Source organism: Chlorocebus sabaeus, chromosome 19 (genome assembly GCF_047675955.1).
Source record: "Chlorocebus sabaeus isolate Y175 chromosome 19, mChlSab1.0.hap1, whole genome shotgun sequence".
Taxonomy (NCBI): Eukaryota; Metazoa; Chordata; class Mammalia; order Primates; family Cercopithecidae; genus Chlorocebus; species Chlorocebus sabaeus.
In genome coordinates, this window is record NC_132922.1 from 29,952,967 (window position 1) to 29,966,725 (window position 13,759).

A 13,759-nucleotide genomic window follows, 5' to 3' on the forward strand; every position below is an offset into this window, starting at 1 on the left:
AAAAAGGCTTAAAACGAAAACTAGTTTGTCTCCCCAACTCCATCCCATACTATATAATGTGAATCACTTTGAATTATTTTAGCACTTTCTCCTGCATTTATCTCTACGTGTCCAAATAGTAGTATTACACTGCTGTCTTATTCATTCTGTTTTGGAGTCTGGACTTACTATCAATAAGGATTTTAGTTGATTTGTACTCTCTTCTCCCTAATTTATATCCACCAAATAGTTGTCAAATGTGTAGTTTGATCTAGAGGTTGGCAAACTTTGTATTAAGTAGTCAGATTGTAAAAAAAAAAAAAAAAATTATATATGTATTCACATATATATATATTTACTCCAGCTTTTGTCTAGGCTGGAGTGCAGTGGATCATAGCTTACTGTAACCTCAAACTCCTGGGCTCAAGTGATCCTCCTACCACAGCCTCCCATGTGCTGGGACTGCAGGTGTGAGCTACCACATCCAGCTAATTTTTTTTTGTTTTTGTAGAGACAGGGTCTTGCCATCTTGTTAGGCTAGTGTTGAACTCTTGGCTTTAAGTGAGCCTCTTAACTTGGCCACTGCATCTGGCCTCATTGATGGCTACTTTTGCACTATGACAGAAGGCTAAGTGGTCACAACAGAGATGGTATGACCTGCAGAGCCTGAAATATTTACTATCTGGCAGCCAGATGCGGTGGCTCACGCCTGTACTCCCAGCACGTGGGGGGATTAGGCGGGTGGATCATGAGGTCAGTAGATCGAGGCCATCCTGGTTAACACGGTGAAACCCCGTCTCTACTAAAATACAAAAAATTAGGGGTGGTGGCAGGCGCCTGTAGTCTCAGCTCCTCAGGAGGCTGAGGCAGGGGAATTGCCTGAACCCAGAAGGCAGAGGCTGCAGTGAGCCGAGATCATGCCACTGCACTCCAGCCTGGTGACAGAGTGAGATTCCATCTCAAAAAAACAAACAAACAGCTGAGCATGGTGGAGTGCACCTGTGGTCCTAGCTACTTGGGAGGCTGTAGTGGGAAAATCACCTGAGCCTAGGAAGTTGAGGCTGCAGTGAGCTGTGATCGTGGCACAGTACTCTAGCTTGGGCAACAGAGGAGACTCTGTCTCAAAACAAAAAATCATAAAGAAACTTCATTTATAAAAACAGGTGCAGGAGGATGTGATTTGCCAATTTGTCCCTATTGTGATCACTATGTAAATTTGTTTACTTACTGCTAAGCTGAGTAAGATAATGGGTCTTCATCTCCTTTTTTGTATAATTTCTTTTCTTTTTTCTTCTTCTTCTTTTTTTTTTTTTTTTTTTTTTTGGGAGATGGAGTCTTGCTCTGTCACCTAGGCTGGAGTGCAATGGTGCGATCTTGGCTCACTACAACCTCCACCTCCTGGGTTCAAGCGATTCTCTTGCCTCAGCCTCCCAAGTAGTTGGGATTACAGATGCCCACCACCATGCCTAGCTAATTTTTATATTTTTAGTAGAGAGGGGATTTTGCCACGTTGGTCAGGCTGGTCTCGAACTCCTGCCTTCCAGAGATCTGCCCGCCTTGGCCCTCAAAGTGCTGGGATTACAGATGTGAGCCACCGTGCCCGGCCTTTTGTACAGTTTTTTGTTTTTCTTTTTTCTCTTTGGGACAGGATCTCACTCTGTCACCCAGACTTGAGTGCAGTGGCGCTATCACGGCTCACTGTAGCTTCAACCTGCTTGGCTTAAGTGATCCTTCTCTCTCAGACTTCGAGTAGCTGGGACTACAGGTGTGCATAACCACACTTGGCTAATTCTTTAAATTTTTGTAGAGATGGGGTTTCACTGTATTGTCCAGGCTGATCTCAAACTCCTGGGGTCAAGTGATTCACCCATCTTGGCCCCCAAAGTTTTGAAGTTACAGGCCTGAGCCACTGGCCAATTTCTTGTTTATGTTTTTTCCCTCCCCCTACCCCTTCTCCCTCCCCCTGCTCCCCTCCCCTTCCCTCCCCTTTCTGACAGGGTCTCGCTTTTTTGCCCAGACTGGAGTGCACTGGTGCCATTTTGGCTCACTACAACCTCCACTTCCGGGTTCAGGTGATTCTCACGCCTCAGCCTCCTGAGAAACTGGGACTACAGGTGCACGCTGCTATGCCTGGCATGCATGCATGCATATATATATTTATTTATTTTGTATTTTTAGTAGAGATGGTGTTTCACCATGTTGCCTAGCCTGGTCTTGAACTCCCGGCCTCAAGTGATATGCCCGCCTTGGCCTTCTAAAGTTCTGGGATTACAGGTATCAGCTACTTTGCCTGGCCTGTTTTTTCTTAAAAATTATTTTATTATTTTGATTGCCCAGTTACCCCCTTTAACTCTGTGAAACACCTCCAGTACAGTTTTCCACACAGTGAGACACTATCTGTGCTGTTATTTCCAACCCTCTACCACCGCAGGGGGCATCCTGGAGTCCGCACAGATGTGGGCTAAGGTTCTTCCTGCCATTGTCCTGCATTAGCAGCCCTGTCTTGTGGATCTCATGTACTCTCTTGAATTACAAGCTTGTTTTGGTGGCACAGTTCCTCTGGTGCAATCCTGAGAAACACCTTATGGGGAAGTAGGATTTTTAAGACTTTGAAGTTTGAAAATGCTTGTAAACTATATGGAATTGATATTTTGGCTGGGTATAGAATTGTGGTTTGGATATCCTTTTCCCACTGAATTTTTAAGGTGTTGTTCCCATGGCTTCTACCTTCTAATGTGATGAAAAGTCTAACTCGTTTTGTATGTGCCCTGATTTCCTCCCTGGAAGCATTGAGGAACCTCTGTTTTACGTGGTTTGCCCATTCATTGGGCTAGGCACTTGATGGCTAAGTTTCACTCCAGAGACTCATTCCCTTCAGTAAAGTCCTACTGATTTTTAAAGTAGCTTAGCTGGGCACAGTGGCTCACACTGCAGTCCCAGCACATTGGGAGGCTGAGACAGGCGGATTGCTTGAGCCCAGGAGTTTGAGACCAGCCTGGGCAACATGGCAGAACCCTGTCTCTACCCCCCAAAATAGAAAAAATATTAGCCGGGCTTAGTGGTGCACACTTATAGTCCCAGCTACTCAGGAGGCTGAGGTGGGAGGATTGCTTGAATCTGGGAGGTGGAGGTTGCAGTGAGCCAAGAATCAGTGAGCCAAGACAGAGACTCTGTCTCAAAAAATAATAATAAAGCTGGGTGCGGTGACTCACACCTGTAATCCCAGCACTTTGGGAGGCCAAGGTGGGCGGATCACCTGAGGTCAGGAGTTCGAGACCAGCCTGACCAACATAGAGAAACCCCGTCTCTACTAAAAATACAAAATTAGCCAGGCATGGTGGCGCATGCCTGTAATCCCAGCTACTCGGGAGGCTGAGGCAGCAGAATCGCTTGATCCTGGAAGGTGGAGGTTGTGGTGAGCCGAGATCGTGCCACTGTACTCCAGCCTGGGCAACAACAGCAAAACTCCATCTCTAAATAAATAAATAAATAAAATAGCGATCATTTTTAATTGCTAAGAATCCTTTTGTCTGTTTCTTGATTTTATTTCATTTCATCCTTTTTTTTGTAATAGATGTAATCTCTTCCTTTTTTTTTTTTTTTTTTTTTTTTTTTTTTGAGAGAGAGTCTCACTCTGTCGCCCAAGCTGGAGTGCAGTGGCGTGATCTCGGCTCACTGCAAGCTCCACTTCCTGGGTTTACACCATTCTCCTCGGTTTATGCCTCAGCCTCCCAAGTAGCTGGGACTACAGGTGCCCATCACCACGCCAAGCTAATTTTTTGTATTTTTAGTAGAGACGGGGTTTCACCATGTTAGCCAGGATGGTCTCCATCTCCTGACCTCGTAATCTGCCTGCCTCCCAAAGTGCTGGGATTACAGGCGTGAGCCACCACGCCTAGCCAATCTCTTCCCTTTCTAAGGAGTGCTGATTTTTGACATCGTAATTTGTTTCTTACATTGTATATATAGTAGTTTCTTTTTAGATCCCCTTTTCAGTTTGGTTATACATATATTTGAGACAAAGTCTTGCTCTGTTGCCCAGGCTGAAGTGCAGTGGCACGATTTCGGCTCACTGCAACCTCTGCCTCCTGGGTTCAAGCGATTCTCCTGCCTTACCCTCCCAAGTAGCTGGAACTACAGGCGCTTGCCATCATGCCCAGCTAATTTTGGGGGTTTTTATTTGTGTTTGAGATGGAGTCTCACTCTGTCACCTAGGTTGGAGTGCGGTGGTACGATCTCAGCTATTGCAACCTCCGCCTCTCAAGTTCAAGTGATTCTCCTCCCTCAGCCTCCCGAGTAGCTGGGATTACAGGTGCTTGCCATCACACCTGGGTAATTTTTTGTGTTTCTAGTAGAGACAGGGTTTTACCAGGTTGGTCAGGCTGGTCTTGAATTCCTGACCTAAAGCGATCCGCCCGCCTTGGCCTCCCAAAGTGCCGGGATTATGGGCAGGAGCCACCGCACCTGACCTGATTTTTATATTTTTCAATAATTTTAAAGACTTTTCTCAAACGTTGGGTGGTGGTGACAGTTTGTTCATATTTAAGAATGAGACCCGAAAAACTTGCTTGGAACCAACCAAATGGCTCCTGAGATGTGTGCTTTTCCTCACACCTGTCCTTGCATGGTGGGGTGGAAGGGAAGCCCACGTCACGTGTGCTGAGTGGGCCATGGTGCTTCTAACAGAGAGGGGCCAGGACAGGCACCTTGTTAAGCCAAGTCAGTGCTTTTTCACCTTGAAGTCTTGAGAAACACTCCACATAAAGAGAAACGCAAGGTGGAATACTATATTGCAGCCTGAGCTGAAGTCAGGGCTTGGTTAGAGGGTACTTACTTGGTTACAGATCAACACCAGGTTTGGAGTCATAGGCAGTAACGTTTCCTTAGTAATGTGTCTTACTTGTTTAAAACTTGCTTCTTGGCCAGGCATGATAGCTCACGCCTGTAATCACAGCACTTTGGGAGGCCCAAGGTGGGCGGATCACCTGAAGTCAGGAGTTCAAGACCAGCGTGGCCAACATGGCAAAACCCTGTCTCTATTAAAAATACAAAAAGTAGTCAGGCATTGTGGTGGGCGCCTGTAATCCCAGCTACTTGGGAGGCTGAGGCAGGAGAATTGTTTGAACCTGGGAGGCGGAGGTTGCAGTGAGCAAGATCGTGCCACTGCACTCCAGCCTGGGCGACAGAGTGAGACTCTATCTTTAAAAGAAAAAAATAAGTCGTTTTCCAAAAGCTATTTGAGGTGGATTTCAGTAAAAGACTTCTATGGAGTGGAGAATGTTTGACACAGTAAAAGAACAGGAGTAGGAGAAAGCTGCCATGCTTCCCAGGGGGCTAAAATGTGTGGCTGAGCACCCTATGTGGCTCTGTGTGCCCAAGGTGTCCCTCCGCCCTGCTCCCAAAAAGAGGAGGGACGGGAAAAAAGCAAAGATGGGGAAGTGGGAATTGGAGGTGGTTTTCATCTTAGTACATAAGGAAGTGTCCCTATGCTAAATATTCCAAGAAATGTTTCCCACCAGACTTACTTTTTTTTCTTTCTTTTGAGACTGAATATCGCGCTGTCTCCCAGGCTGGAGTGCAGTGGCATCATCTCGGCTCACTGCTACCTCCGCCTCCCAGGTTCAAGCAATTCTCCTGCCTCAGCCTACCGAGTACCTGGGACTACAGGTGCGTGCCACCACGCCCAGCTAATTTTTGTATTTTTAGTAGACACGAGGTTTCACCATGTTGGCCAGTCTGGTCTCAAACTCCTGACTTAAGGATTTGCCCACCTTGGCTTCTGAAAGTGCTGAGATTACAGGCTTGAGCCACCGTGCCCAGCCTTCAATAGGACTTCGTAAAGGACATTCACTAAGTTGCACAGCAAATGTAGATGGAAGCTTGTGAATGGCTTTTTCTCAAAATGACCTGGGTAAAATCAGACTGTGTCATTAGAGGTCCCTGGTGTTGTGCTGTAAAATGTTACTTTTGCCAATGGCAGGATGCAACCCCTACCTCTACCGTGCTATGAGGTAGTGTGCAGCATCCATACTGATCACCTTTCCAGAATCGCATAAGAGTGTGGACATAGGCCGGGCGCGGTGGCTCAAGCCTGTAATCCCAGCACTTTGGGAGGCCGAGACGGGTGGATCACGAGGTCAGGAGATCGAGACCATCCTGGCTAACACGATGAAACCCCGTCTCTACTAAAAAATACAAAAAATTAGCCGGGCGATGTGGCGGACGCCTGTAGTCCCAGCTACTCGGGAGGCTGAGGCGGGAGAATGGCGTGAACCCGGGAGGCGGAGCTTGCAGTGAGCTGAGATCCGGCCACTGCACTCCAGCCTGGGCGACAGAGCGAGACTCCGTCTCAAAAAAAAAAAAAAAAGAGTGTGGACATGTGTAAGCCCTAGGCTTGGGTGGCTGGTACTTGGTCTTGTAGCCCCCTGTCCTGGGCCTCACTCATGCTGTCCACCCATGCGGCACAGGCTGGGCTTGGCCTTTCCACTGCTCCAGGCTGGGGTGGAAAGAGCCAACTGGGAGGTGGCAGGAAGCCCCCCACAGACCAGGAAGCTGCACGGACCCCATGCTGAAGGAAGAAGTCATCGAGGGGCCGAGCGGGACCAGGGTTGGGAAAGGCAGCCAGGGCTGCAGGCTCCCTGGGAGGCCAGAGCTGGCCAGGGGTGCAGCAGCCGAGGCCTCTCCCTGCAGTGCAGGCTGCGTCCTTTCCCATGCAAAGGCTTGCCTCTGTGCTGTGGAGACCAGATGGGAGGCTGGAGGGCCTTGGTGGCCGTGTAAGAGGCTGGGCCACCAGCAGGGCCCAGGTGTCTTTCTCAGTGTGCCTGGCGCTACTGAGAATACTGCCCTAGGTAGATGACTGAGGAGAGCTCACCTGTCCCTGTGCCCAGACTCTTTCTGAGCCAGGTGGCCTCCCCTAATGCCACTGAACAGTGGATTTAAGAAAATGTTGGCCCCCAGCTGGGTGCAGTGGCTCACGCCTGTAATCCCAGCACTTTGGGAGGCCGAGGCAGGCGGATCACAAGGTCAGGAGATCGAGACCATCCTGGGTAACACGGTGAAACCCCGTCTCTACTAAAAATACAAAAAATTAGCCAGGCGTGGTGGCGGGCGCCTGTAATCCCAGCTACTCGGGAGGCTGAGGCAGGAGAATGGCGTGAACCCGGGAGGTGGAGCTTGCAGTGAGCCCAGATGGCGCCACTGCACTCCAGCTGGGGGAGAGAGCGAGACTCCATCTTAAAAAAAAAAAAAGAAGAAAGTGTCGGCCCCCATGGCTGGGTGCGGTGGCTCACGTCTGTAATCCCAGCACTTTGGGAGGCTGAGTTGGGCAGATCACTTGAGGTCAGGAGTTCAAGACCAGCCTGGCCAACATGGCGAAACCCCATCTCTACTTAAAATACAAAAAATTAGCTGGGCATGGTGGTAGGCACCTGTAATCCCAGCCACTTGGGAGGCTGAGGTAGGAGAATTGCTTGAACCCAGGTGGCAGAAGTTGCAGTGAACCGAGATCGCACCACTGCACTCCACCCTGGGCGATAGAGTGAGACTCCATGTCAAAAAAAAAAAAAAAAAAAGTTCCCAGCGATTTTGGGATTTGGGATTTTTGCCTATTCATGTTCAGCTCCTCTTTCTGGAGGGTCCCTGCTGCCTCCTGCAGGGTCCCTGCTGTGAAATCAGGCCACCACTCAGGCCATCCCATGCTTCTTGAACAGCAGGCCACACCTCCAGGTCAGCTGAAAGGAGCCCAGAGCATTTGAATCCCAGCCCCCACCGGCCGTGGCCTTTGCCTTGGACAGATGCCATGTCTCTGAGGTGCAGATGGGCTGGCTGTCCATTCAGGGGTCAGAGCATTTAAGTGTGTGTGGTGTTCCGAGCCCTGGATTTGTCAATGGAGGGAACGGTGCACAAGATATGGTCCATGAGCTCTTGGATCCTGGAATGCTTGGGGAAGACAGACCAGCCTCGGAGGCTCAGCCTGTGGTCCCAGCTACCTGGGAGGCTGAAGTGGGAGGATTGCTTGAGCCTGGGAGGTGGACGCTGCAGTGAGCTAGGATTATGCTACTGCACTCCAGCCTGGATGACAGAGTGAGACCCTATCTCAAATAAATAAATTAATTAAATAAATAAAGCATCCTTGGTAGTGCGGAGTGCTGTGGGGATACAGTTGCAATTGGGGATGGGTGGCCTGAGAAGGCTTCCCAAGAAATGGCATTAGGGTGAGGCCACAGGAAGTGAGGGAGGGGCTGGGCAGAGGAATGAGCAGGCACAGAGGCCCTGTGGCAGCAGACTGCACAGCGGCAGGAACGGTCCTGGTGGCGCCGGGCCTAGGAGCCATGTTGGGACTTGGGCTTGTGCTCTCTGAGGGTCTGAGAGGCCCTGCTGGCTGCTGGAGGAAGGCAGGGTGGGGGCAGGCAGGCTCCTTAGGCGCTCTCGGAATGGTGCAGTCCAGAGCCATGGTGTTGAAGGTGGTAAGCAGGGGTCAGAACTTGGAGGTTCACGTTTAATTTAAAGCTGTTTAGTGAGCACTTGTGAGTCACTGACACTTTGTAAACATCAGCTCGTTTACTCTGTGTGGCAATCAGGCTGAGGTGGACAGCATCTCCTGAGGAAGTAAGGTGCAGATGGGCCAGCAGTTTGTAATGGAAGAGCCCCGAGGGCTTGGGGACAGGCTGGAGGAAGGGTGTGAGGTGGGATGGGAGGTAAGGACAGCGTCAGGGTTTCTATGCCTACATGAAAGAGTGAGAGAAGAGCAGGACTGACCCAGGGAGCCACGGGGGCGCCGCGCTGAAGAGGAATGGTTGTGAGGCTAGAGGGGACAGTGTCCAGGCGCACAAGGGTCACTCGGCTGAGTGTGGCAAGTGGGCAAGTCAGGGACAGCTGACCCCCAATAATGCTAAAACCAAAATCAATAAATGGGTAAATACAACACAGTTCATCCTGGCTGTGGTGGGAGGATGGCTGGAGTCCGTGAGGCTGGCAGGACCCAAAGGTTGGAGGACTTTGATTGCCCTAGGCAAGGATTTTGGATTTTATTATTTTTATTACTATTTCTTTTTTTTTTTTTTTTTGAGATGGAGTCTTGCTCCGTCGCCCAGGCTAAAGTGCAGTGACACCGTATCTGCTCACTGCAAGCTCTGCCTCCCGGGTTCACGCCATTCTCCTGCCTCAGCCTCCCGAGTAGCTGGGACTACAGGCGCCCGCCACCACACCCGGCTAATTTTTTTTTTTTTTTTTTTTTGTATTTTTAGTAGAGACGGGGTTTCACCGTGTTAGCCAGGATGGTCTCAATCTCCTGACCTCGTGATCCGCCTGCCTTGGCCTCCCAAAGTGCTGGGATTACAGGTGTGAGCGACAGCACCTGGCCTAAATTTTTTTTTTTTTTGTAGAGGTCTCACTATATTGCCTGAACTCAGGTTCAAGCAGTCCTCCCAACTCAGACACCCAAAGTGTTGGGATTACAATTGTGAGCAACCATGCCCACCAGATTTTATTTTTATCTTTATTTTTGAGACACGGTCTCACTCTATCACCCAGGCTAGAGTACAGTGGCGTGATCATGGTTCACTGAAGCGTTGACTTCCAGGGCTAAGTAATCCTCCCACTTTAGCCTCCCTAGTAGCTGGGACTATAGGCGCACGCCGCCATGCCCAGCGGTTTTTTGTTTTTTTTTTTTTTTTTTTGTATTTTTTGTAGAGATGAAGTTTCGCCATTTTGTTCACCGCCATTTTGTTCAGGCTGGTCTCAAACTCCTGGGCTCAAGCTATCTGCCTGCCTCAGCCTCCCAAAGTGTGGGGATTTCAAGGGTGAGTCACCACACCTGGCCCAGATTTTATTATTTAAGTTAATATTTTGTTTTTGTTGCTTAACTGATCCTTTTCATCAAACAGTTTCTTACAACCAGGCGCGGTGGCTCACGCCTGTAATCCCAGCACATTGGGAGGCTGAGACAGGCGAATTGCTTGAGCCCAGGAGTCTGAAACCAGCCTAGGCAATACAGTGAAACCCTGTCTTTACTAAAAATTTTTTTTTTTTTTTTTTTTTTTTGAGATGAAGTTTCACTCTTGTTGCCCAGGCTGAAATGCAATAGTGCAATCTAGGCTCACTGCAACCTCCGACTCCTGGGTTCAAGTCATTCTCCTGCCTCACCCTCCCGAGTAGCTGGGACTACAGGTGCCCACCACCAAGCCCGGCTAATTTTTATATTTTTAGTAGAGACGAGTTTTCACCATGTTGGCCAGACCTCAGGTGATCTGCTCTCCTCAGCCTGCCAAAGTGCTGGAATTATAGGCGTGACCCACCGCACCCAGCCTACTAAACATTTTTTTTATTTAGCTGGGTGTGATTGAGGCTGGACACTGTGGCTCATGCCTGTAATCCTAGCACTTTGGGAGGCAGGTGGTTTGCCCGAGCTCAGGAGTTCAAGACCAGCCTGGGCAACATGGCGAAACCCCTGAACACGTAAGACTCCAGAGGCAAACTGCCCGTCTAGACAGCTCTGGCCTGTGGAGCACACCACACTCCCAGGCCAGCGCCATGAGGTCCTGCTGAGCTACCCACCTCACTGTGCTCCTCCCTGGGTAAACCCTCAGATGTGGGCCTGGTGCCCTCCTTGCTGAGGCTGAGGCCACGTGGCCATGACAACCTGAGCACCACAAGCTACCCTCTGCATCTGTGGTGTGATCAGGGCCTTCTACCACAAGCCATGTGCCCAGGCTGATCGTAATGTGGAGAGGAGGCTGCACTGGAAAGGCCCCAGAAGAGCAGCTGGGTCCTTGCAGACAGTCATCAGGGTGTGGCCCTCGGGACTGGCCGCCGCACAGGTGTTCACATCACACGGCGGAGGCAGTGGAGGCCACGCTCGCCTGCAGGCTCTCAGCAAGGCTCCGAGGCTGGCCCCTTGTGCAGCTCCTGGTGACTCGTTGGCTTCTGGAGCAGAACTCCATCCTTCACACGGCACTCTCCTCGAGGGCCTGTGTGCGTGTCTGTGGCCAAGTTCCCACTTCATAGGGACATCAGTCATTTTGGCTGGGGGGCCCACCCTGCTCCAGTGAGACCCCATCTTAATCACACCTGCAATGACCCTATTTAGGGTCATTGTATAGGCCTATGTAAGGCCACATTCTGAGGTATTGAAAATTAGGACTCCAATATGAATTTGGGGGGACCCAATTTAACCTGTAATATGTATATACCAAATGCAATTTTCTCCTTTTCTCTTTGAGACAGTCGCTCTGTCACCCAGGCTGGAGTGCAGATCTCGCTCACTGCCTCTGCTTCCCAGGCTCCAGCAATGAGTAGCTGGGACCACAGGTGCACACACCACACCCAGCTCATTTTTGTATTTTTGACAGAGGTGAGATTTTGCCGTGTTGCCCAGACTGGTCTTGAACTCCTGAGCTCAAGAGATGCACTCGCCTCAGCCTCCCAAAGTGCTGGGATTACAGGTGTGAGCCACCGTGCCAGCCGCCAAATGACATTTTCAAAAAGGCCTTTTCATAATAGTAACAGGAAACAAGTGACATAGGCATGGCCTTGATAAATGTGCCAAAAGCCCATTTGAAAATAACACGTTTGTAGGAGACCTGAGGCAAGACTTGTGGGATTGGACGGAAATGCTCTGTTCCTGGGACCGGTACCTGATGATGGAGAGTGTTCATTCTTTCCTTTTAAATTTTTATTTTAATATTTTATTTTTGAAGATGGGGTCTTGCTATGTTGCCCCAGCTGGTCTGGAACTCCTGGGCTCAAGTGAGCCTCCCACTTTGACCTCCCAAAGTGCTGGGATTACAGGTGTGAGCCACTGTTCCCAGCCCATTCTTCCCTTTTAATATATACGCTTCACATACAGGCTTTTTTTTTTTTTTTTGCAACTCCTATCACATCCCAACAATGTATTTAGGAGAATTTGACAAGACAGTTCTATAGTTTATCTGAAAGAGAAGCAGCAGATCCTAAATGACTTTCCCCAGGCCCAGCACTGGTGGATAGCACCTTCCTAACCTTCGGTGTGAATCCAAGGCTGGTGGTGGAGCTTCAGGACACCTGCACCCTTGTGTCCCTTGTGTCCCTCCTCTATGTAAATGGAAGGCTTCAGTGCCAGCTCCTTTGGGTTGTAAGGATTGAACACACTCACACAAGTCGTGTGCACAGTAAGGTAGGGGCTGAAATGCAGCAGCTCCTCTCCCCATGTTCTGTCCCCGCCCCACCTCTCCCCCACCTCACCTTTGACAGCTAGGGGACCAATTATAACACGAGATGTCAAGAATAGCTCATGTAAAGCCACCCCACCCCAGTCACCTGGTTGCTGCATAGTGTCACATTCATAGGAGTACAATTTAGTCACTAGTAATCCTTTGCGGGTAATATGAACGTCCAGTAATTCTTTGCTGCGTAACAGGTCTTGTGCTCGAAAGGGTCTGCAGACCTTGCCTGGATGCTCTTGCCCAGCTGTGGTCATCCCAGGGCTGGTTGGTGGTTGGGGGTTTGCCGGCATGCCTGCTGGTTGTTGCTGCTGCCAGTCCCAGCTATTTGGGAGGCTGAGGTACGGGGACTGCTTGGTCCCAGGAGGTTAAGGCTGCAGTGAGCCATGATTGTGCTACTGCACTCTGGCCTGGGCAAGCAAGCAAGCCTCTGTCTCAGGGGGAAAAAAAAAAAAAAAAGGTAAGAGGGGCTAGAAAGACTCTGAGGTCCAGGCTCTGGAGGCACACAGAGTATTTTCTGCATCATCCTGTTTGTCAGAGCAATTTGACCCAAGGTTGAGCCTCGATTCCTGAGCTGGGGAAACAGGCTCCACCTACTGGTGGTGAGAACTGCAGACAATCTGTGGTCATTTTGAGTCCACTATAAGTAACCAAAATACCTTCAGTCTTGCTTGCATTTCTCAACATTAGTGAAAGGGGACCCAGTGCTTGGTTATAGCAGGCTTCCAAAACTCTCCTTCTGACCTGCAGAGTGTTCGTTTGCAGAATGTCCCCTCCTGGTGCACAGCATTCATGTCCCTTGTCCTCATTCCTGGTGGGTGCTCCCGCCGCCTCCTTTCTGATCCCATCCTCCTCCTCGTCCTACCAACCCCTGTACTCACCCTGTGTATTTAGTTTATATAAATGTTAATGCCTGGCCGGGCATGGTGGCTTATGCCTGTAATCCTAGCACTTTGGGAGGCTGAGGCGGGCAGATCACCTGACGTCAGGAGTTCGAGACCAGCCTGGCCAACATGGTGAAACCCTGTTTCTACTAAAAATACAAAAAAATAGCTGGGCGTGGTGGCGAGCGCCTGTAATTCCAACTACTTGGGAGACTGAGGCAGGAGAATTGTTTGAACCCTGGAGGTGGAGGTTGCGGTGAGCTGAGATAGTGCCATTGCACTCCAGCTTGGGCAACAAGAGTGAAACTGTCCTCAAAAAATATATAAATAGGCCGGGTGCGGTGGCTCAAGCCTGTAATCCCAGCACTTTGGGAGGCGGAGACGGGAGGATCACGAGGTCAGGAGATCGAGACCATCCTGGCTAACATGGTGAAACCCTGTCTCTACTAAAAAATACAAAAAACTAGCTGGGCGAGGTGGCGGGCACCTGTAGTCCCAGCTACTTGGGAGGCTGAGGCAGGAGAATGGCGGGAACCCGGGAGGCGGAGCTTGCAGTGAGCTGAGATCCGGCCACTGCACTCCAGCCTAGGCAATTGAGCGAGACTCTGTCTCAAAAAAAAAAAAAAAAAAATATATATATATATATAAAATAAATGTTAACATCTGTAGTCCCAGTGCTTTGGGAGGTTAAGGCAGGAA